The sequence below is a fragment of the Cupressus sempervirens genome, chromosome 3, assembly GCF_028749045.1.
Source record: "Cupressus sempervirens isolate cs-2001-9-10 chromosome 3, ASM2874904v1, whole genome shotgun sequence".
Taxonomy (NCBI): Eukaryota; Viridiplantae; Streptophyta; class Pinopsida; order Cupressales; family Cupressaceae; genus Cupressus; species Cupressus sempervirens.
Window position 1 is genome coordinate 642,455,164 of NC_143120.1, and position 24,395 is coordinate 642,479,558.

The 24,395-nt window shown below is 36.6% G+C and overlaps 1 protein-coding gene across 2 annotated transcripts in view; it reads left to right on the forward strand.

Annotated features, from left to right (window-relative positions):
- Positions 1-24,395, forward strand: part of LOC149568326 (uncharacterized) — a 90,083-nt gene that overhangs the window by 2,294 nt on the left and 63,394 nt on the right. The window lies entirely within an intron of this gene.

The following is a 24,395-nucleotide window of genomic DNA, read 5'->3' on the forward strand; positions in this document are numbered from 1 at the left end:
ATTGTGATTCATCTTTGGCTTTATCCTTATGTTTTCATTAAAAAAAACAATTGCCATATCCTTGTACCTAACCTCTCTCATTTGTTTCTACTTTTCATGGTATCACCATGCATCATGTTTATCAAGGTATTTATACTTTATAACTACAATATCTGATGAAATTCCATTTCATTATGCTTTGATGAATGTTCATAACCTATTCCAAAATTTCCCTTCTTGGCTTCTCTGCCATTTTACTCCATGATAATCTGCCCTTTTAGACTTGTCACCAATTATTGCTAAACTGTGTCTATTTCATGCATGGACTGCCTTTACACCCTTTTCATGACATTCGACTCTCCTCTTTGTTCTTTCTGTCCTATTTCTCACTGCACTTACATCATGTGTGGATTCTTGTCAAAGCCTTTAAAGCTTGAAACTACCCCCGTATGTTGTCATTTCCTTAGCATTCTCTGACTGCCTCTTTCACAAGATGGTTATCCCAGTATGACTGTTCCATGCTCATTATCACTCTTCTTCTATCTCTGTAGATTTTCATTACTGTTGTCTCAAATATATACTTCTGTCATTGTAAATCAATGTCATAGCATTCTTAATTCATACCTTGCTGCCCATTTCATAGTTTGAAACTTTGAAATGGTGCTCATGCATTTTGTTGCCCACTGTGCATATAACCATACTTCTGTCCTGCATGTCTTCACAATCTTCAACAAATATCTTTGTGGCCTCTTGTCATCATCATCCGTCAAAAGGAATGCTTATGCTTTCCTTGTTGTCTTCATTATATCTTTATTACATGCCACAGCAAACACCTTGTGATGTTTCATTTGACTGTTCGTTCTCCATATTAATACCTTGCACACCATTCCTCAGTTGGAACTGTCCCATTCTCCATGCTGTTATTATCTACTTCCACCCTTTATCATGCATTCTATGTCTGTAATGCCCCCTACAAGGTTCAGGCCTGTTATAACCAGAATTATCCCAAGCTGAGTTGACAATGATATAATGATTCGGATCTATGTTATTCCATGATTCAAGGTGAGGAAAAATTGTTCATTTGTCAAACATATTAAGTAATTTGGCTTCTTTTACTAATTTTAATTCTTAAATGTCAATGCTGATCTTACTACCACTTAAGTTTGATAGGGAAGAAGATATGGATGTAACTAAAGCGCTTAGAGATGAGGCACAATAGGCTCCCTCAAAGTTTACCGGTCCAAGCCCTTATCCTATCCTAGGACTATACCCTCAAGGTTTAAGGGATGTTGATCCCTACCTTATCTTGGGAATCAATGTATTGGCTGGGTTTAGACTGCCCCTCCTTGGAAACACTTCAGTCCCTTCCTCTTCAGGTATTGAGTAGTAGCAGGATTCAATCATGGACATACATATTTATATATTTCAACCATAAATCGTTTCTTGATATACCTTATATTCCTTATTTATTTGTAACTATACTTCCTAAATATTAGAATACTGAACATACCAGGCTACTGTAACAGTTGATAGTTTTAATGCGCCAATCCTTGCTGACACCACGTCTCAGACTATCAGTCCGAACTGAATATATCCTTAAATCTTTATTATTTAATAATCTTCAGTCCTTTGATGATAGCTAGATGTAGTTTATAATCTGTTTACCCAATTCTTCCAATGCCCGAATTGATGATGGAGTGTCTTCTTATAACCTATGGGATGAGTAGTCACGTGTAAAAGACATGACCCAAGTGTCTTCTTAAATTGTATAATTTCATTATCAATACTAGTTGCTGCATAATCAGAGCAATATTATCATGCTTCCCGATAACTTAATTGTCATTTGACATTGACCATTGTGTGCTAATTGAAATTGTTTTCTAATGTGCCTCTTCATGATATAATGGATGTGGATTATAATTGCTGTCCTACCAAGACATTGCTTTAACATTAATTTTATTTATTAATTATGGTTGATACTCTTGTTGATCCATTTGACAAGTATTTTGAATCGCAGGCTTCCAGGTCAGTGAGTATCTTTATTGAGTATCGATATTTATGTTCTTGTTTATAAACAACTATTTTCTTCATTAGTGACAGTCTGCTGTAATATTGGTTATGACATACAAGTGGGACCTTTTGGACTATACATAAACTACTATATTATTCTTTCCTTTTACATATTCTATATCAAAGTTAAAAGCCTGCAATTTGCTCACCCAGCTTTGTTGACAATCATCAAGATCCCTTTGTTTTAAAAAGAACTGCAAACTATTGTGATCTGTCTTAACAAGTATTGCCTAAATTTTGCCAAGGCATGCATAATTGCCAACATTTCTTTAGCATAGATAGAGTAAGACCTTTCCTTTGCATTGTGTTTTCTACTTTCAAAAGCAATTGGGTCCCTGTTCTGCATGAGGTCTGCACCAATGCCTTCTCCAGATGCATCACATTGCAGTTCAAATGGAAGAGAGAAGTTAGGGATGGCCAGAATAGGACATGAACAGATGGCCTTTTTGATGTTCTCAAAGGCTCGTTGAGCTTGTTCATTCCATCCAATAACTCTCTTTTTGGTTAAGTTTGTAAGGGGGCTGTCATTTTTTAGAGTCCCTTCACACACCTTTTGTAATAATTGCATGGTCCCACAAATCCTCTTGACTGAGTTAAAGGTTTTGGGTTTAGGCCATTCCTTAATAGCCTTAGTTTTCTTTTCATCAACGCTCACAGCTCGTTCACTGATCTTGTGGCTTAAGTATAGAATTTCCTATAATTCCAAATTCACACTCTAAATCTTCGCCATAAAGTGATCCTTGCTCAAGAATTTCCATTACTTCGTCAATATGCTTGAGATGATCATGTTTTACTATATATGAGGATGTTATTGTTGGCTATTTTTGCCTCCATTCAGCCCATCATAGATATTCGATCAGAGTGATCTTTCAATGGGCTGGATTCTTGTTTTGGGTTAACCCACTAAGGTTGGCGGCTAATATTTTGTGTTAGCTCAGTTTCTTCGTTGATCGAGTGAACTTGGTTTATTCTTGGTAGAGGATCCCATCTTTGGCGCTTGTTTTTAACACAACATGCATTGCGTAGATTGACAACGGAGATTCAACGGAGGATTATAAGATCGTCGTCCGTTCTGTCAAATGGCAAGGTAGGAGATGCTGCTGCATGTCGCTATTTCGATGTTTCCTCACGCTGCCTTGTTCCTTCAACGCTCCGAAACTCGGAATTGTGTCACGCTACCACGTGTCACCATTTTGGTGTTTCTCCACGCTACGGAGTCTTCATAAGGCTCTGAAGCCCGAAATTGTGTGAGAACTGTTGTATCTGGCTCATCTCAGAGTCTCCTCACTGCATCTCAGCCGTTTGTTGGAAATAAAGATCATCTTGATCGACGACTATGTTTTAATCTCTCGTTAAGGGAGATTCTCTCACATCTTGGCCGTCCATCTCGAGGGGAAGATCTGCATTGACGATGGCGACTTAATCTTTTGTTGGGAGATTTCCAGCGGCATCTAGATTGTCCCTTTCAAAGAGAGGACCTTCATTGATGACCACCATTCAATTTCAGGGAAATCAGATTCCCCCTCACGGTCAACCTTGCATTTTGTTGGTAGACCGACTTCTTGTGGCCATGGCATGTTAATAGGGCCTGTTCTTCAATGCCCAACGACTTCTTGGGCCTGGTTTCCATGATGCCAATGCCCTCCATGCCTCTTTAATGCATGTAACGATCAAATCTTTGGTGATTTGATCCCTTTTACGGCTGGATGCATTGTTTTTACCCTGCCTGTCACTTCCAGCATCGAGTTGCACTCCTTTATAAAATTTTCTTCTGATTCTCAGTTATTGCTCTCCTCTGCAACTCAACTCCACCTTGGTTGGGCTTTGAACTCCATAGTTAAATCAAAGTTATGCTTGAACTCTTTAAAAGGCAGTTGTAAATATTTCTTAGGGGTTCTTCTCTGTTTGTATTTTGCAGTAGCATTATGCTCTGCAACTCTTGCCTTCCATTAATGAAATAGCTCTATTTCTTACCTTCTTCCACCATTAATGTTGTGCATGCCTTCTTGCCTTCTGTTAGTGTTGCTTCTTTTTTTTTCAAGTTATATGTTGTATCTACTTTGCTTATTGTTAATGCTATCCTCTGAAGCTTCTTCCTTGTAGCATTTTATCTAGTTCCTGATCTGCATATGAGTTATGAGGGGTAATTAGGGTTGGGGAGTTATGTATATTGGAGTGTTTCGTTGATGTTTCATGCAGTTGTGGGCAGAGTCGTAACCACATTCTATCTTGGTGCATCACCTTTCCCTTTCAACATTTTAATTTTTGTTCTCCTTCTCCCTTTTTCTCTCAAGTAGTAGTTTAGGTGCACTTTGATAGTGGAGAAGACGGCCTTCTCTGAAGATTCAGCCTCAGAGCGCAAGTCCCATATTTGGAGGCTGTTTCCATGTTACACAAGGTCGCTTGAGGATCATACCTCAAGCAAGGGTGCAGACTTTTGTGTCAACAGTTATCAAAGAATATTAACAAAAATTTTGTGAGTTGCTTCTTGAAGTTGTGATTCATAGAGGACTAAAATGTGGTGGGGTCATTTGTTATACTAATGGATAAGACTAGAAACTTGAATGCCCATAGTGGCATTTGAATGTTGTTTTTGGGATATATTCCTCCCTCATTCTTGTTTGGTCATACTGTGACCTTAAGTCGATTGTTGAGAAATACTTGGCTCCATGGAGCTCATCAATGAGTTTGTCCGTGTTAGGGATAAGATATTGATTCTTGATAATCTTTTTATTCAAGGCTCTATACTCTATACACATTCTCATTGTCCCACCCTTCTTTTTAACTAGTACAACCGATGATACAAAAGGGTTGGAACTCTGTTGAATGTGGCCCAACTTTAGCAATTCATTTATAATTTTTCCTATCTTGTCTTCAAAGTTTTGCAGTTGCCTATATGGAGTGGTAATTACAAGTTGTGCTCCGTTTCCCAACTGTATGATGTGTTCAAATCCCCTTTTGCAGGGTAACCTTGGGGGTATGTCATCAAAGACTTTTTATGCCTTTTTAGGATAGGTCTTTTATCAATGTGAATGGTCTTCCTTGTGGGGCAGACTTTTCAAGGATCATGCAGAATGCTGCTCACTCCCCTTGACATTTCCTAAAACTTCTTTCCATCCTCTTGCAAGCAACGAACTTAGGGAATATTTTGGGTCCCTTTTAATGTCACTTCTTGCCCTTCATGCTGTAAATAGATTGTTAAGTTTGGTAGATCGAGCATAAAACATCCTAAATAATATATCCAAGGAGTGCCTAATATCTTGTCAACATCTAATGGTACCACATAAAAGTCTTCCTTAATGGGGTGCTTCCCCAAACACACTTCTAATTGGGGAACTATCTTTGTGCATTTGACCATGGCTTCTATCACAGTTGCTGCTGTAAAGCCTTTGAAATCTTTAGTCTCCAATATTGTTTTTGTCACCAATTTCCTATCTTTGAAATCATGAGAAACTCCACTATCTACCAAGGTGATGACTTTTGGTCCCTTAAGGGTGCCTTTTATGCAGAAGGGATGGTGTTTGGCAGTTTGAGTGATAGTGGCCAAAGTTGCTTGTTCTTCGATATCATCATACTTAGCCTTCTTGCTAGGATTTTCTTTACTCTCTTCCTTAGAAGTGCTTCTAATTGGTGGGCTTGGCTTTTACATTTATGGCTAGGTTCCCATCTTTCCTTGCATCTATAGCATGATATCTTTATGTCTAACCCTATCTTACGACAGTTGTGCCCTTTTTCCCACGGCTCTTGACATTTGAAGCATACGTTATTCCTTCTAAGCTCATATTTGTCTAGGTAATTGTAATGTCCCCTTTTGGGGTTGTTCATGATTGATACTTATTTAGTCAATCGTAATGTATGTAAATTAAGAATATGTCCATATCAATAGTTCCAATTACCCAATCATATTAGTATTTGGCTTATGGATGCATAGTATAGATATTATCCAAGTTGCCTAGACACCAATTATGGACTCCTTCAAAGTTCAAAGGTCCAAGTCTGCATCTCAAAGGTTTACGGATCACTGGCCCCTATCCTCTAATGGAATATGATTCACTAGCTTGGATTTATACAAGCCCTTCGTTGGTAACACCATGCTCATGCTACTAAAGTTATCTTTAACACTTATGTCCAACCTTATTAGTTATCCAACTAATGATAGACGTAGTGGGCATTAACTAAGTTGCCTATATACCACTATCAATGGATTCCCTTGAAGTTTACAGGTCCAACTCCATATCATGAAGGCCTATAGAACGCTAATCCCTGCCTTGTCTTGGGACAAAGATCCATTGCTTGGAATTTACACAAGCCCATCCTTGGCAACGCTTCAGTCTTCCCTTCTTAGCCAAATAGTACTAGAATTGAAATGTGGATATATTTCTGATTTTGCTATTATAATTGATATTACAATCTCATCATTGTAAATGATATTAATAATGCAATAGCTGTACTTATCGATCTATGATCACTATTCATATATATATGTGGTGTAGGAGCACCTTGGGGTAAGGCAAAACCCTAAGATAATTTTGGCTTGTAAATGTTCTAGCCAACCATTTAGGGAATAAGAACTAAGTGTAAAGTCCCAAGGTAGGTTTAGGAGGTGTGATTAAGAAAGGAGTTAGGGTTGAGTCATGTTGTTAGCAATTTAGGTCCTATTAAGCCTAAAAATGCTCAAATTGTGCTAAAGAGCACAATATGGAAAAATACCTTAAAATGGGGCAAGAAATGATTTGGAAAGGTCTTTAGGTGTTCGTAGAACATTTTAGGTGGTTTGAAGTCAAACTAGATCAGGTTGGAAGGCCAAGAAGCCATATTGCAAAAAGTTGTCAAATTGCTCATTGACATTTTTGCAAAAGTTGCAATGGCAAATTTTGCACTTTTTTAGGAAAATACAAGATGGGTGTTTGTAACTCGATCCAAGGGTCCGAGTAGTTAGTTGAAGGCTATATAAGCATGATCCAACTCATTTGAAGGGGTTTGTTGAATTACATGTACGAACAGTTAATGGAACAATAAGGATTTGTTGATGGAAAAATGGGTTTTGCAAGGATTTCTTGTTTTGCTTGATTGGTGTGCCTATTGTTCTTGGTGGAATAGTTGCTTGAGTTCATTTATTGATTCCATGCAAGTTTGTTTTGATCAGTAGTTGTCATTTTATTGGGTTTACAAAATTATTTAGTTTTTACATTCTTGCTGCCCAGTTTTGAGCAATCAGCACAAACATGGCTAAAGCTTGACTTCCCATAGTTGAAAGTCCATGGCCTTTAGGAATCAAGTAATGGCCACTGTATATTATGTAAATATCAGTTTTGGAGGTTGGGAAAGGTTGTTTTCTAGTTTTGCAAGCAAGCCCTAGGCAAGCTAGTAGAAGCTTGGCAAGGTGCAGTGATGCTTGCAAGTGGGTTCTAGCATGAACAGTGGATTGGCACATGCCAATCTTGAATGGGCAATGGTGGAGGAAAGTGTTAGGTGTCCACAAACCAAAGGAGAAGGCTTGGTGCAAGGTTTAAACCATTTGGTAAGTTGATTTGCCGTCATTGCCCTTGAAACCCTCAAAATAGGGGTTTTTTGGAATCGTACTATACAGACACCATGGAGACTTAATACCTAGAAAATCTTCAAGCCCAGGTCAATAGGAAACAAAGTCTAAAAGGCTCCAATGGGCCTTGTTAAGGGATTTTGTGAGTTATTGTAGGTTCCTTGTTTCTAGGAGGGCTAATAAGGGCTCTTAGGGCTACAAGGACAAACAAAGCAATATTGGATTGTGAGTGTGTGAAACTCAACAAGATGATGCAGATTGGTATGAAATGTGTCAAGAACCTCAAGAGGAAGGTCCAAACTTGATTTTGACCTATTGGTGGCATTTGGTGGAGTTTTGGTTTGTTAAGCCAAAAGGTGCACAGCTAGGGTGTTTGGAGTTAGAGGAGTGAAACTTGAATTGATTGGAGAGTTTCTTGGTGAAAGGGGACTAGGAGAGTGTCCTCTAGGTTAAGGTTAGAGAAGGGACCCTAAGAAGGCTAAGAAGTAGCCTTGGTAGAGCAAAAAAGGCTCTAAGTGAAGAAGCTCCCCATCAATATGTATATCATATAGATTAATATATCTGAGAATCATATAAGATTCTTTATTTCTTCCTCCTTTTGAAGAAAGCCCATTGTATTCATGTTGTCCTTTATAATCATAATCCATTCGAAAAGTTACAACCCTTCATTGTTACAATCCATTTGAAAATTCACAACCCTTCATAATTATGACCTAAGTCACATGATATGCCGAATTTCATCCATAAAGTTTGAATTTCATGATTTTTACCCTTTACGAACTTCATCCAAATTTTATGATATCTAATATAACACTGTTTTTGATTAGGAAAACAGGTTGTAAAGGGGCCCTGAAACCTTGTACAAAAGATACTAAAGATATAACATTAAGTCCAGTTATACATTATATAAAAAAGAAATAGAGCCAACACCTGAACAAAGCCAGCTACAGAAGGACAACAAAACTAACAAAATGCAGAAACAAAAAGACACCAAAGGAAAAGGAAGAGGGACAAGAAATGGGACTTAACCCATTTTCTTGATTAGCTTAGCTGCCTGCTTCTCCAACTAGTCCATCTTCTCAACTGCTTCTTTAATCTGGCTAATATCTAAAGAGGCCCCAATATGCATTTTCCTAGTGTTGGCCTTGGTCCTCCTCCTTGTCCCTTCCTTGTTATCAACATCAACTCCTTGGTCTTCAACAACAGTGTCAATGGCTTTTTCCCTCAGACTATCTTCCAATTTACTAATGAGGATTTTGACATGCTCGTTGGAGGTTTTGAGGATTTTATATCTTTGATCCGCTATATTCTTGAGGGTGCTCTCAATACCATTCACTTTATTGTCCAGCTCTAGCACCCGGGCCTCCAACTTGTAGAAAGTAGCCATGTCAATTAGAGAACCCGTAGGAGGTTTCTCCCGCTCCATCAACATCCTGAATCTTTTCACCATCAATTCTCCATTCCAATTCTCCATTCCATGGTCCCCATCCTATACTTCAAGTCAATGACTTGATGAAACAACCACTTGATGGACTTTAAGTTATCCAAAAGATTGTTCCTAACATTGTTCAGTAAATCTATATCCTCCTCATTGTTGTCACTGAGAATGATCAAAGAAGGATCAATGAGTGCTTGGATCTCCACTTTACCTAGTTTAGCCTCTCCAACCTTCAGGTTTATCTTCTCCCTCACAATCTCCAACCTCACCGTATCCATACTTATAGTTTTCCATGCCATTTTCCTATCTCTTGAAGTTGCAGGGTTCTCATCAGCTGACTTGGCATTTGTAGTCTGTGTGGGCATCAAAACAATGTCCTACTCCTTTGGAGTGGAATCATCCCCACACTGATCTTTAATGAAATCTAGTGGGGAAACTAAACTTCACCCATCTTTCATCTCACTTTTACTCATGGTTGACTTGGCACTCTTGCTGGTACTGTTTTCTTGAACATCCGTGTCCATTTCATCCCTATCTTCCTTAGACTCATTCGACGAAATGACAATCTTAGCTTGTTTCTTGGGCACAAGGGTCTGAGCCGTCTACATAGCCTTCCTCTTCTTATCCACCCCTTTACCTTGCTTTTTCTTGCTATAACCAACATCCTCATTAGTTTCCATAGACTCCTCTTCATACAAATCCTCATCGGACTCCATTTACTTTTTTTGCTTTTTCCCAGTTAATACATTCTTCTTCGAAGATTTCACAGGGGTTTTGTGGACAAAACCCTTACCCTTCCCCTTAGCTTTTGGAACCATCTCTTCCTTCGAGTGCAAGCCTTCATTGTCTTCAGGGTTAGAAAAGGCCCCGAGAGTCCTTCGACTCACTCTCATCCACATCCTCCGTCTCTCTCACCTCAGGGAATTTGCCAATGGAATGGGCTTTAATGTGCTCATAAGTGCCTACTATTCGGTTGGGGACCAAACTCAATTCAATGATCCGCCCTAGCACGACACTAGGTGGGCTGCTTGCTGATTGATCAATCCATCCTTGGATGTATCTTTCCAATTCAAAAAGAATAGGCGATTGGTACGCACAATAATCTCGTACTTAGTCCCTACAATTCTATGGGCCTCATTACATTAAGCCCTCATGGAGAGGAGGGTTAGCCAGAGTTTTCTCCCTGAGGATAAGAGATAAAACGAAATGGAAACCTTAATACCGTGCCTAAAATGATTAAAAAGAACAAAGTAGTGTGAGAACATCCTTGAAAATCTACCATCCAGAGTCACATAGTATTATATAATTCTGTTATTTATAATAATATTGTTTTATTTTAAAGGAAAATTGAGTTATTTAGTTTAATTATTTAGCAATGTCAAACTATTTTGACAACTTTGTGGATATATTACTTATTTTTAAAAATAAATAAATTTATACAAGTGAAATTTAATGTCAATTTTTTTTCCGAATTTTCAACCTTGCCGAATTGCATTTGAATTTTATGCTTGACAAACTCGAATTCGAATTCGAACCTTGAGACTTAGATTATGACCTATCAAAAAGTCACATCCTTTCATCATTATTGTCTTTTGAAAAATTCACTTCCTTATTTTCTTCACATTCCTTTCCTCTTATATTAATCTTTCTTTAAATCCTCTCTTTTTCTCTTCTTCCCCTATTCAAATGAACTTTCGTCTCTGTTATATATTTATTTGAAAGAGACATATCTCGTGACTTTTCATTAAATTTAGTAAAAAAATGTTATTCTATATTATATTATTTATTTTATGTTTAATATCATTTATTATTAAATCCTTTTTAGAAAGCTAACATACTTTCTACAATATTCTCTCTTGAAGTTAATTTTATTTATTTATTCATTGATTGTAAATTTATCATTATTTAGTTGCTTTAAATCTTATTTTAGATATTATTTTATTGATGAGAGATTATGTATGCTATTATTTATATTATGATTACATTTTTATTTCTTGTTTTTATATTTTAATATTAATTTTAATATATGACTTCATTATCATTATTCATTTAATAATATTATACTATCTAATTATTATTAAAATTCTATCTTAAATTAGGGACATGACAGTCTACCTTTCCTCAATTTGCTTGTCCTCAAGCAATTAGATAATTTCATCTACTAATTTGTAAGATGCATGTCTTGTAGTCCAAATTGTTCTGTTGTTGTCATGGCTATGATTGGACCTCTCGCATTATCATTCCACATTAGTCTTTCATATGAATTATTTTCCTATATCCTCTTTTACAATACAAGATGGTAGGATCATGCCTTGATACCACTGTAATGTCCCCTTTTTGGGGTTGGTTATGATTGATACTTATTTAGTCAATCATAATGTATATAAGCCTTAAGAATATGTTCAAAACAATAATTTCAATTACCCAATCATATTATTGTTTGGTTTATGGATGGATGGTATAGATGTTATCCAAGTTGCCTAGACACCAGTTATGGACTCTCTCAATGTGTACAAGGTAAAGTTTGCATCTCAAAGGTTTATGAATCGTTGACTCCTACCCTCTATTGGGATATGATCCATTAGCTTGGATTTATACAAGTACCTCCTTCATAACACCATACTCCTACACTTATCTTTAACTCTTATGTCCAACCTTATTAGTTATTCCATCTCATGATAGAAGTAGTGGGTGTTAGCCAAGTTGCCTAGATACCACTATCAATGGATTCCCTCAAAGTTTACAGGTCTATGTCCATATCACAAAGGCCTACAGAATGCTGACATCTACCTTATCTTGGGCCAAAGGTCCATTGCTTGGAATTGATACACGCCCCTCCTTGGCAACACTTCAGTTTTGCCTTCTTTACCAAATAGTAGTGGGATTGAAATTTTGATATATATTTCTGATTATGCTATTATAATTGATACGACAGTCTCATTATTGTAAGTGATATTAATAATACAATAGTTATACTTATTGATATATGACCAATTTTCATATATATAAATATGTATATCATATAGATATAATATATCTAAGAATCATATAAGATTCTTTATTTCCTTCTCCTCCTTTTGAAGAAAGTTCATTGTATTTACGTTCTTCTTTATAATTATAATCCATTTGAAAAGTTACAACACTTGATAATTACAATCCATGCGAAAATTCACAACCCTTCATACTTACAACCCTATCAAAAAGTCACATCTTTTCATCATTATTGTCTTTTCAAAAATTCACTTCCTTATTTTCTTCACATTCCTTTCCTCTTCTATTAATTCTTCTTCAACTTCTCTCTTTTTCTCATCTTTTCCCATTTCAAATGAACTCTCCACTCTTTTACATATTAATTTGAAAGAGACACATTTCTTTGTTATATATCTCTTGACTTTTCATTAGATTTAGCTAAAAATATATTATTCTATATTATATTATTTGTTTACTTATTTATTTTATGTTTATTATTATATATTATTAAATCCTTCTTAGAAAGCTAACATACTTTTTACAATATTCTCTCTTGAAGTTAATTTTATTTATTTATTCATTGATTGTAAAATTATTATCATTTAATCATTTTAAATCTTACTTGATATTATTTTATTGATGATAGATTATGTATCTTGTTATTTCTATTATAATTTCTTGTTTTTATATTTTAATATCAATTTTAATATATGATTTCATTATCATTATTTATTTAATCAAATCGTATTATCTAATTAATATTAAAATTCTATCTAAAATTGGGTCATGACAGTTTGCCCATCCTCAAATTGCTTGTCCTCAAGCAATTAGATAATTTTGTCTACTAATTTGAAAGATGTATGTGTTTTAGTCCAAATTGTTCAATTGTTGTCATGGCTATGATTGAACCTCTTCCATTGGCATTCCGCATTACTCTTTCATATGAATTATTTTCCTATATCCTCTTTTACCCTACATGATGGCAAGACCACGCTCTGATACCATTGTAATGTCCCCTTTTTGGGGTCGGTCATGATTGATACTTATTTAGTCAATCATAATGTATATAAATCTTAAAAATACGTCCATAATAATAATTCCAATTACCCAATCATATTATGATTTAGCTTATGGATGGATGGTATATATGTTACAAGTTGCCTAGAAACCAGCTATGGACTCACTCAAAGTTTACAAGTCCAAGTCCGCATCTCAAAAGTTTACGTATCGCTGACCCCTACGCTCTATTGGGATATGATTCATTAGCTTAGATTTATACAAGCCCCTCCGTGGCCTAGAAACCAGCTATGGACTCGCTCAAAGTTTACAAGTCCAAGTCCACATCTCAAAAGTTAACGTATCACTGACCCCTACCCTCTATTGGGATATGATTCATTAGCTTGGATTTATCTTTAACAATTATGTCCAACCTTATTAGCTATTCCAACACATGACAAAAGCAGCTGGTGTTAACCAAGTTGCCTAGATACCACTATCAATGGATTCCCTCAAAGTTTACAGGTCCAAGTCCATATCATGAAGGCCTATAGAACACTGATCCCTACCTTATTTTGGGAGAAAGATCCATTGCTTTGAATTTACACAAGCCCCTCCTTGACAACACTTCAATGTTCCCTTCTTAGCCAAATAGTAGTAGGATTGAAGTGTGGATATATATTTCTGATTTTTCTATTACACTTGATATTACAATCTCATTATTGTAAATGATATTAATAGTACAATACTTATAGTTATCGATCTATGATCAATATTATATATATATATATATATATATATATATATATATATACCATTTAGATGTAATATATCTGACAATCATATAAGATTATTTAGTTCCTCCTCCTTTTAAAGAAAGCTGATTATATTTATATTCTCCTTTACAATCATAATCCATTTGAAAAGTTACAACCCTTAATAATTACAATCCATTTGAAAATTCACAACCCTTCGTAATTACGATTCTATCAAAAAGTTGGCTTCATTACGAATTTCCTCATCATTTTGGCCTCCTTCCACTTTATCATGATTTTCCTTAATTTTAGTAGCAAAAAATCTGTTTTCTTTGAAAGATATTGTTAATGGACATTTTATTTCATCCTTTCACCTTGTGTCCATTATGGTCTTAAGTTTGTGGACTACCGTAAACATCGAAGTTCCATCACAAGGGGTACTCCCAATTTTCAATCAAGTTTTCAAAATCGAAGTTCAAAAGGAGAGGGTTGTGTTCAGATCCAGTCCTTGGGAGATCAAACAAGGAAAGATTAGCCAAAATGTGCCAATTTTTAGATAAGAGAAAGCAGTCCAAGTTGACCTAGATAACTTCTCACCTACTAGACCAAGTAAAGAAAGTTCCTCGAAGATTAATATCAACTAACCCAACAACAAAAATTAAATCAGCAAGATCCAGCATACTATCAGAGAAATCATTAACAAAACCCTATTTCTTTGAAGGAAACAATGGAGAACTAGTATCTTCCCCCAACATCTAGCAGTCGTTGTAACGATTTAGAATCAAAGAGACCAAATTATCTAAGGCAACTCTAGAAGTCATAGAATTAGGGGCATAGTTGTTCAGCAACTTCCACTTATGACTAGTTACCGAATCACATATATTAATAAGGCTGTTTTTAGAAATAGGTGCTTCAGCACGAGAGAGTCTGGCAGAATTCCATAGAGTAGCTAAACCTCTAGAGGCACCTTCCTTGTCACTAACAAAAAAATCAGCATTATGCCAGTTTTTTTAAACAGTATTTTCATAAGTCCCTTCTTTCATGTTGGTTTCTTGTTGTAATAAAGTATCCACTTTTTGTTCCACAAGCATACATCTCAGAATATGCTGTTTAGCAAGGCTATTCAGCCCTCAAATATTCCATGAAAGAATCTTCATATTAAAAAGAGTAGACAGTTATCTTTACTGTTGAGCACAACTTTTAAGTGCTGATAGAGGAGGCTTATCCTTTGTTTTATGTCTTTTTATTTTTTGATTCCCAGAGACCATCCAAAATCCCTAGCCACTTCTTTTGTTGCATCCCTAATTCTTGTTTCTCTTTGAGAAGTGCAATCTGGTTTACTCTCTCCTCTGACATCTACCTTCTTCTTTTTTTGGTTTCCCACCAACTTGAGTTCATTCCTCCTGAAGCACCTTAGCCTCCTTGGCATTTTTCTATTTGGCTCGAGGAGGAGAAGAGGAAAAACAAAGCAACACAAGCCTCAAGGTTCTCTTTAAGATTTTTGAATCCAGCCTTCAACTTAGGGGCTCTCATCTCTAATTTTCTTCTCTTCACACACCTTTGCAACAACTACATTAGTAGGAGAATTTTGAATCAATAAATTTTGTTTATGACTTGGAGAAATCATTTCCTTTGGATGAGACTCACCAGCAGCAAACTTAGTTGTTTTTGAGCCTTAGTAATAACAGCATGAGAGACAATTTTAACCAGATTTTAATTTTTATCTTCTACTCCTGGAATATCCCAGATGGATATTTTCCCAAACTTATCTCAAAATACAATAGAGAATACAAGCAAATCACTTATGCAATAAACTTTCAAACTTGACCAGCAATTAAACAACACATGCATGTGGAAAACCTCAGTAATTTCTGTTGTCTTCTAATATTCAACAATTATAATAGCATGACCAGCAAACTCATTTAAACTCTTCTGATACATTATTGCATTATACATACCAGCTATCAAAAATTCCAATCTTAATCACAGATTTTCAGTCACATTAGAAACTGAGAAAGAACCTGTAAGCACACGTGAGACACCTAATGTGACGTCCCACAGACAGTGGCGTTGCATCCGCTGTCTATCAACACGAGGGTTTCCATCCTCAGGTTGGATGAAAGTTGAAGCTTTCCAATAAGCTCTCCAAGAGAGAAACTGAAATTTGAAATCATAAACCAAGCATGCGAAAATGAGTCTCCCTTCTTTTAATGCATCAAGTTGTGACTCTTCAGTTTCCACCTCTGTCTTTCATCCTCTTCTTCTTTTGTCACCTTTTAACCTCCTTTATAATATTAAATTGACCCATTTTATAAATTTTCTTTAAACTTTCATAAGCCAAATTTAATATTTTATGACTTTAACTTTGGACTTCCTACTGTCCCAAAAAGGGGACACTACAGTTCTCCCTCCTTGAGATTGCTTTCCCTAAAGCAATCATAAAGCCATAAACCGACACTAGGATCCCATATCAATCTGCAGGTAGCTCTGAAAACACATCCTGCCACATTGCGAAACAAGGTGTCCAAATGCATCTCATCCATCAACTCGATCCTTGGATCCCATGTCAATTTGTGAACATGATCCTGGGTGTAGAATTAGATGATCGGCGAGTCACTGACCTCTTGAATCAACCAACCAAACACAGTACCCATGTGTAAGGGGAACCAACTCATCATGCCTCACGATGTCACCGCCATAACTTGAATCAGCATCAAGAATGTCTACTGTCACCAATAAGCTGTTGAACTGGGAAGGAAAACATCTCATAAGAAATCTAGCAACATGTGATGTTCCCACTCGTCTACTTGCAACTCACTATTCCTTGTAGGCTAAGCCAAATATGAAAATATAGTAATACTCCAAGCAAGGCAGCCACTGATAACTATGGTATGCAGGAAAATAAAATCACCAATCAATAAGTAGGCAGCTACCATATCATAAGAACTTGATGGTAAGTCTCTAGATAACCTGTAAAAACCCCTAGGGCACACCAAGGACACACCAAGGACAACTCTGAACTCTCTGCTTCACCATAAGTATCATCACTAAAATCAACATCTTCCTCAAAACAATAATCATCTTCACACATAGTTTTTGAAGTAAAATTACTTGGTTCATCCTCTACCTCATGATAAGGTGAGATCATATAACAATTGTTGTTAAAATCAGAACTCGTGTTTGACTTCTTGCTGGTCCTTGAAGCTTCCTTCATCATTATGAGTCTCATCTAGATTCGGTGAAGTGGGGAAACTAAGTTCATCTTAGTTCTCACCAAGGTTATTGATCCCTTCTACAATGTGTATGATATCCTTGGCTCTATAATTGTGCACATCATCTATGCGAGTAGCTATTAAATAATTCTGATTTTTAGTCTAATGTAATGAGTATTGTGTCATACTTAACTGGAGATATAACTCGTCTATGTCCCTCTTGTTATCTTCAGCATGTTTGACAGCCATATCTCTATCTTTGAGCAACTTTAAGTAATCTGATTTCGTTCTTTCCAATGCCCTCTTAAGAATGTGATGACTTGCACTATTGATTCTCTTCATTATTCCCCTCTCCTTTTAAATATTTTTTACTTCCCACATAATTTCCTCAATGTAAGGCTGCAATGATCATATCATTTGATAATTTCAGCTTATCCTTTAAATAATACGCTCCAAAATCATCATCTAGAAATGAATTGTCTGATTGGTCCTTCAAATCAGCCCCTAAGGTAACATCATCTTGCGCTTGTTCTTGAATACTAGATTCATTTTCACTTTCAACTGAACCCTTTTCATAATCTTCCTTCCTCTCCAGATTATCGTCTCATCAACTATCATGTCATTGCTTTCAAATAATTCATTCTCATTGAGAGTCTCATTTTCAGCCTTAGGATCACCATAATCTTTGTTAACAATAACCTCCAACTCATCATATAGGATGCTAGAATAATCCTTACTGTTAACCATGGTGGGTTCCCTCTCATGGCCTTCATTAGGTTGAAGTTGAACTAACGAGTCCTTAACCTCTTCAACACTTATCTGCACTTCTTGAGCTGACTCTTCCTGCTTGTTAGCCCCACAAATGTGACCAAGTGACCAAAAATGTTTGTAAGTGAAGCAAATATGCTCTTTCCTCATTTGGTTCTTGCTCATCTTTTGAGATTCTACAACCTGTAATTCCCTTGCCTTGGGTTCTTGTTTAGCCTGTAGTTGCTTCTACTTTTCATTTTTTCAATCACAATGTTTGAGCACCTTGTGGATCAGCTTATAAGCACTTAGTGATGCCTTTTGTTCACCATTGGAAAGGGTTAACAGCATTTGTAGAAGTGGCTGGAAATGGGCATCACTCTCATTAATTGTTATGACCATAATGTCATCCATGGCTGTAATAACATTTGCATTGTGTTCTTCCTTGATTGTCCCTAATAGATTTTGAAACATGGTATGTATTAGATCATACAATCTTATGCTTGCATAAAATCCCATGTCAAGCATAAGGTTGCATAGTCTGATTTCTGCAAATGCTTTTAGTATGACAACCCTTCTTGAGAAATGGCAACTGCCGGTGTCTCCAAGATTTTGAAAGCTATCAACCATAAGTACCTTTTTCATTACATTTTCTTTGTAAGGTTCTTGAGGTGCTAAAATCCTTGTAATCTCCATCAAGCAAGAAGTAGCCAACAAACCTACGTTTTTGTTTGAATGCTTCAGCCATTTGTGTGGACTCAAAGCACTCACTATAGGAGCAAGAGCGATCTACAATAACTTAGAGGGCGATTGCTTGACCATGCTTAAGCATCCCTCCAATTCAATCGAAGTGCTGAGTGTATGTTTGTTTGTTTGCAATTCCAAACCCAGCTTACTACTGTTCTCATAGAGTACTTTGGCCAAATTTGATATGTCCTTTGTTGCCATTCAAATTTCTACAGTTGAATATGCTGATGAAGTCAATCGAGAAGTCAATGCCCAACCACAATTTGCTTCAGATACTGAACTAAATCCTGAAACTTCAACTCTCACGACAATAAGGACAAGAGGGCAACTTTCTTGATGTAAGGCTTGTAGCAGACTATTGCAATATTTGATTGATAATTTTTGCCTATTTTAGCTGAAAATTCCTTGAACATATCTGCTTATGTGTGCTCTGTTGGTGGGACAGATAAAGATCCTAGTAGAGTGACTGTAAACTGGTGTTGCACTGGCTTTAGGCTTAGTCCCCACCAAGTTCAAATGTATGATGACAAACTTCCTTCAAACAGAGAACTATATTATGTAGATAAATGAAAACAGTTAAGAAATCAAAATATCTCTGTCAATGTTGTCACGGTAATGCTAATTCCATCTCTAAAGAAATCCAGCAATAATCAAATATCAGGCACTTTATTAATTCCAGTATTATTATCATTACCATTGCTGTTGAATTCCTGATAATCTCGTGTTACACATATAATTCAAATGTTCAATGAAATATTAGTCTCCTTCAGAGTCGGCAGTTATAAATGCAGTGAAATGTCTGCCCCACCAAAATATATTACTTTATATGTTTCAGGCAGGCTAAACAGTATATTTGAAGATCACCACAAGAGTACCTTTGACCAAGAAGACGTTCTGTATCCTGGAAACAGCCTGAAAATATTATTATATATTTACACACTCCAACAGATGCTCTTGACAACACCAAATACCCTACCTCACCCAACGTTCACAAATGCACCAGTATTGCCGGCTGTTAAGGCTCTTCCAGTATATGCCAATAGCAAACCGTTTCAACAAAATTCCTTTTCAAATGACATACAGATGGTTTTATTGAACAGAAAAAAGGCTCCAGTTTCAACATAGATTCGTAACTGCCCAGACTGAGTTGGCTTCTGCCATGACAACCTTTTCTTAAGGAAATTGTTGTTTTATCCTTCATTCATTGGCATCAATTACCTCACTTTCAATGTCTTAGGCGTCAGACTTCCTACACATGAAATAAGTAAATGTCTGTTATTACTTCTTTTTTTAAAATGGCAATGAGTGAGAAGATATCTACACTGCAGAGCTAATTCACAACCAATTGTGCTCTTTATTCGAACTGAACCAATTCCAGCAATATTCCCCTTGTAGAAAGATGTTTACCAATATCTCCTGCCGTAGATGTAAATAGCATGCAAGTTTCTTATTCCACCAGTCACGATATGCACAACCAGGCCATTCAATTTTTTTGTTACAGTCAATGGCTGAGATCACAATAGGGAATGTATTGTGATCTTCACCTACCGGAAACGCACATAAAAGCTGGGATGAACACTGCAGCGAATCGTCTTCAAAGCTCATACCGATGAATTCTTTCCTTCATGTCGTGTTTGGCTATGGTAGATGCTTAGTAGCAATTCCTGGGAACTTATAATAATGGAAGATTGTTATTGACTCCCCTGTCTCGCAAGTGATATTGCATGAAGCCAAAAACGGCAATGATGCTGATTCGACACGAAAAATCAATCATAGAAAGATTTGTTGCTTCCAGTCACTTTAAATTTGGAGGTACGCACTAGTGTCCAAACGTGCTCAGCTTCAAGCTGGACTCTGGGCAAAATTCTCCACACATCCACAATTTCAACTTGCTCGATAAACTTCCCAGCTCCGGGTTCCTCTAACGAAAAACATGAAATATAATATTTCTTTTCCACTTGTCATCGGTTTCTCAATTCTCTTTAAAACACAGTTGTTCCACAATATTTCAGCTTCAACTTAATTGAATGCATACACGGTGTTGGCAAAACACTTGCAAATCTGTCATACTGGAATGTAATCTTCACAGAGATGCTATCACATTGACTCCGCAAACAAACATGGGCGTTAACTTCACAACGTAACACATCCAACAACAGTCAAACGACCCAATACTCCTTTCACATTAGCTCAATTCCTTTAACTCCCGTAGCTCCACTACTAATCTTAGTCGAGGAAAACATCATCTTCATCGTTCCTCCATTCGTCTGCAATCTCGATACCTCCAAACAGTTGCAAAATGAATCAACTCCACAGGTTGCACAAATTAGAAACCATTTCAAATTTTCTGGATTGTGTCTACTAAAATTCTGTTATCGCCGATTCTCCTCTAGTAATGGCTCACGTGTCATGATAAAGCTCAGATATAACAGTATTGTGAAAATGGACCACCGTCAGTTTAATTTATTCGAGTCCAATATTTTGGCTTAAAACATTAGTCTCGCAAACAAAGATTTCATTGCTCAGCTCCATCGGCTTATGCATTCCAGCTAAACTGACAATAATATCAACGGGAAGTGATGTATTAATACATCTTTGATAAATAAACTTCTGTTGCAACCTTTGCTTTCAAACATTATATTAAGCCGCCTTCATGCTTCGTAGATATTGCTGTCCTTTACTGTCACTATACCGTCATAGCCATTCGATTCCTTCAACAGCTGCATAACAAACTCCTAGCCTTCAGCATTCAAGGTATGTTCGATATGAGTCATCAAGTCCTTGTTTCTGCATTCAAACCGTTTCCAAGTTCTGGAAAGTTTCTATCCAAATGCTTCCCTTAGGTTGCAGCTTCAATAAATCTTCCCATAAATCAGAGTTTTATACTGTGGCAATAATATTTCGTTCATCCCAAAAAGAAGCATCAAGAAATATTTGTTTTTTTTTTTCCAAAACCCGTAAAAACATCTAAACTGCAAATCTTTAACTTCTCCAAATTTGTCTCTAGCAAGACTTCACAATATTGTCCTTCTCAACTTCACAGGCTGATAGAACACTATATGATGTTTTATTGCATTTTGTACCCACCAGCATGGCAGGATACATTGTTCTGATGCCACTGGAATTTCCCAGATGGATATTTTCCCAAATGGATATTTTCTCAAACTTGTCTCAAAAATATGATTTAGGATACAACCAGATCGCTTATGCAACAAACTTTTAAAGTTGACAGCAATTAAGCAACACATGCATGTAGAGAACCTCAGTAATTTCTATTGTCTTCTAATATTCAACAGTTATAATAGCATGACAAGCAAACTCATTTAAACTCTTCAGAACACGTTATTGCATTACAAATCAGCAATACAATAACCAGCTCTCAAAAATCCCAATCTTAAACACAAATTTACAGTCAGATTGGAAACAGAGAAAGAACCTATAAGCACATGTGAGACACTTGGTGTGACATCTCCACGGACAATGGGGTTGCATTCACTGATCTACTGGCACGAGGGTTTTCGTCCTCAGGCTGGATGAAAGCTGAAGCTTTCCAATTAGCTTTCCAAGAGAGAAACTGAAATTTGGAATCATAAACCAATCATGTGAAAATGAGTCTCCTTTCCTTGTATTAATGCATCAAGCTGTGATTCTTTAGATTCCACCTCTCTGTCTTTTGTCCTCTTCTTCTTTTGTCACTTTTTCACCTCCTTTATGATATTAAATTGACTCATTTTATAAATTTTCTATAAACTCTCATAAGCCAAATTTAATATTTTATGAATTTAACTTTGGAATTCCTAATGTCCCAAAAAGGGGACACTACAAATTCGTAATCGAGAGCAAATTCGTTTTCATCAGAATCACCATCTCCTTTTATTTTTCCTAAGCTTGCTAGATCTTTACCTTCATTTTTTTTCGATTAAAGTTGGAAACAACTTCTCCATTGTTTGGTTCTTCCTAAGCTTTATTTATCTCATGAGGAACCTCATTGGCCCTTTCCTCCACTACCATATCTGCATTTTTTTAACCCCAGGAAACAGAGGGGCATCTATTGATGCAAAGCATGCACAACTTGAACCCCCTTACAAGGATTCACTATCCTAGCTTGTCAATTGGATGCTCGTTTCCTTTCAAGATCTTCCTAAAACTTTTAAAACCTTAGCACATTTACCACAGTAGCTTTGTTCAACTGAATCGTCCTTGACTCATAAGCACACCGTTGACACATTCTTCCTCATAGCTGATCACAAGACCTTTTTCCTCTCTTTACTTTAATCATACCATTTAGACTCTCTTAACAATCAAACTCTCGTCCCAACATCCTAATCCATTCCCTGACTCACTAGATACTCTCCATTTTCCCTTAAACACTTAACAACTTCCAAACCCTTATGTGATCAGAATACTATTGACTTCCCTAAATCCCACTACTCCTTCAATGTGCATCTTCCTTTCTTCCTTGTACTAATTGGTCTCTCCCCAAGGGGCCTTTTTTTCAATACTCAACCTACTTAAGGACAATTATTGCAACCAGGCTGCTATTTTATCCATCCCAACACCAACAGGCATTCCAATGTAAAATCACATTTATTGTCATTTAGGACAATCAGTAACAGTTCTTTGGGACAGTTATCTTTGAGATTCTTGTCTTTGGGTCCTTGGCCACCCAGTCATTGGGATCTCAATCACCATAGCCTCATTGCCCCTCCAAACACATCAGAGTAGGAGAAGTATCTTCAAGCGTGATGTTCCCTGTACTGCACCGTTCTGAGTCAACCGATTTAGTGTTATCTGTGTCAGATTCATGTGAGAGCTTTGCATGGTTCTCTGATAACATAAAAAATCAAAATACATTGTTTCTACTTCCTTCCTCCCAAGTTGGATGTTTATTAGACAAAATACATCCGGGTTCTACAGTTATAGTGCTTACTGGAAACCCTAGCAAGGGTTTTAACCAGTCTAAACAAAGAATTGAATATCTTCCTTAGTACAGTATGTAGTGGAATGACACAAATGCCAAAATGGAGATGTATTAATGCCTTATCAATGTGAAACAATTATTAGGTCATAGCAATAAGTCTATACCCTAAGAATAAACCGGGGGTAATTCTAGAGAACCTTTGATTTGTATTGCTCAAATTCTTGAACATCGACCATTTCATTACAATTTGAAGCATTCACATCATATTTGTAGTCATTAGAAACTTCCCAACCGACCAACTCCCCTCTAACTACCCAAAAACCGATTGATGCACAAAGTTGTCAAGCAACTTTGGAAAGTTGCTTGACAGGTTTTTGTGTAGTTTTGCAACTTTTCCATTTTTTTTGATTATTTTGTCAATCTAAGGACTGTAGAAGGATACATTACATGTTTCAACACTAAACATGATCCAAAATGCCCATTTCCACCTTTGCATTTACAATATTGATCATTCGACCTATTGTGACAACTCATACACTTGATGAACTTTTAGGACCCATGGGACTAATGACTACATAATTGGACTTAGTTGGCTCTTGATAGCCTTATTACATCAAACATGGTCCTTTTAGACCTTATTAGCATAAAGATATAAAAGTTTCATTTGTTGACCTTCATGTAGGTCCTTGGTTCAATGTGGCGCCTCTGCGCCCTCACTCTCCCCCAGAAAAGAACTCATGTCCTGTGAGTACCATGAGCCATACCTGGGCACTGAATTCCTTGAATACCTGCAACAAAAGGACAAATACCTGCACATGAAGTCAAAAAACAAGGAGAAGCAGAGAGAAAGGAGCCCGGTTTTGCATTACCCCCATAGTTAGTTTTGGGAACTTGAACCACCATATTGGCCAAAGGAGGCTCATCATTCAGATTTGGTTTAGACCTATCGTATTTTCATTTGCATTGTGAATGTTCTCCTTCTTATGCATAATAGGACACATGACTGTCCCTACCACGA